This window comes from Cololabis saira, chromosome 20, assembly GCF_033807715.1.
Source record: "Cololabis saira isolate AMF1-May2022 chromosome 20, fColSai1.1, whole genome shotgun sequence".
NCBI classification, from domain to species: domain Eukaryota; kingdom Metazoa; phylum Chordata; class Actinopteri; order Beloniformes; family Belonidae; genus Cololabis; species Cololabis saira.
In genome coordinates, this window is record NC_084606.1 from 15,121,374 (window position 1) to 15,123,063 (window position 1,690).

The following is a 1,690-nucleotide window of genomic DNA, read 5'->3' on the forward strand; positions in this document are numbered from 1 at the left end:
AAAAAACAAAAGTCGTTCAAAAATGTTGTCAAATGAAATGAGACGATAATTATGTTTGTATAAGCAACTTACTTTTAACTTTTGTGTCTGACTAAGTCTCAATGTCAGTGTGAAGCATAGTAACAAACCACACCTCCTTACAGTGAGGTCACTCACTGGAGCACAGTTGACTTACAAATATCACTGGTGGAGTCCTGCTGCGATCACAACCATGAACTTCACGCTGACGCTGGCTGTATTCTTCACCCACAGTGAGTACACTTGAATATTTTTTCTCACCACATTCATTATTATTATTTTTCTCCATTTCCAACCACTCATTTAATAATGGTATCAATGATAGACATTATTTTGTTTGTGTTGAATCTGACATTGATGACTATTTCACGTGTTTGTTTCAGGTTGGATCTGTGTGGCAATTTCTGAGTTCTTCATTGTGGAGGTTCATCCTGGTGAAGAAGTTACATTGACATGTTCCAACTTCAGCAGTGTTCCCCGCTTCGTACACTGGTTCAAACTGGACAAAGGAACAAATGTTAGACAAATCTCAACTATGTCGAGTTCTCAGAACCCTGCTACATTAGATGAGGGATTTCAAAACGGCAGATTTACAATGACGTCAAACACCAAAAACCTCTTTCTCAAAATCAAAGACATGGATTTCAGCGACTCTGGACTGTACTGCTGTGGATTCAACAAAGACGAAAACCCTGTACCTTTTAGTGCAACATATTTACAAGTTAAACGTAAGTCTGTTGAGCCTTTAATTTCTTCTTATCGAAAGTGGAATGCTGCTGTATATAAAAGCTAACTTCTTTGTTTCTCTTGTAGACTTGTCTGGATTAACAAATCTGCTGAGTTTCATTCTGGGAGGTGTAATTATCGTTCTCGTCGTGATCATCATCTGTCTGGTTGTCAAAATCTGCTCCTTAAAAACAAGTATTTATTTACAATGGTTTTACAGTTCATACAATTTTAATACCACAAAACTCTTCAATAATGGTTTACTGACCAGATGAAATGCGTCTCTCTATCAGCTCCAGATGAGGAACAGAATCCACATCACAACAAAGTAATTACATTTTTCCTTTATTTCACTAATTATTCATTACAGTGGGCATTGCTGACTTAATTTGACAAGTATAAATATTTTCATGTACAGAATTTGGATGATAACTATGCAAGACTGAGCTTCCGTCCCAGAGCTAGAAGAAGCCAAAATCTTCCACCAGAGAGAGAGATGGAGCCAAATGTTGTGTATGCTGCCACGAGATGATGAATACTGCTCAGAGAGAAGATAATGTCAGTACCTGGTTAATTTGTGTGCTAACTGTTCTGTGGACTGATGGATAAATTGTGATGTAACCCATCAAAGAATAAATCTCTCTTTTCTTAATACAGTTTGTGTAATTTGTACAGTAAAGTATTATGATTCTCAGTTACTTTACTTTACTCATCTGACACTAAGCTGCTGGCTGATGTCACAACAGACTGCGTTGTAGTTAGTTGTAAATACTGCTACACTCAGATTGTATCGGTTGATTTGAGTCGGGGATCCTCATCTTTGTACTGACTGTCTTAGCAGTTCACTTACTCAGACTTTATCTTCTGTTTACCTAAATGGTGTCAATAAACCTAATAATTAATATATGTTTTAAGCTGATGTCATAAGATGCACCGTAACCAACTT

At 36.9% G+C, this 1,690-nt stretch overlaps 1 long non-coding RNA gene across 1 annotated transcript; it reads left to right on the forward strand.

Moving 5' to 3' along the window:
• The first annotated feature begins 216 nt into the window (after positions 1-216).
• LOC133420780 (uncharacterized) lies at positions 217-1,354 on the forward strand. Its single transcript, XR_009770628.1, has 5 exons — positions 217-251; positions 402-746; positions 832-939; positions 1,038-1,072; positions 1,163-1,354. It is a non-coding gene; the product is annotated as an uncharacterized LOC133420780 (long non-coding RNA).
• Positions 1,355-1,690: the final 336 nt, after the last annotated feature.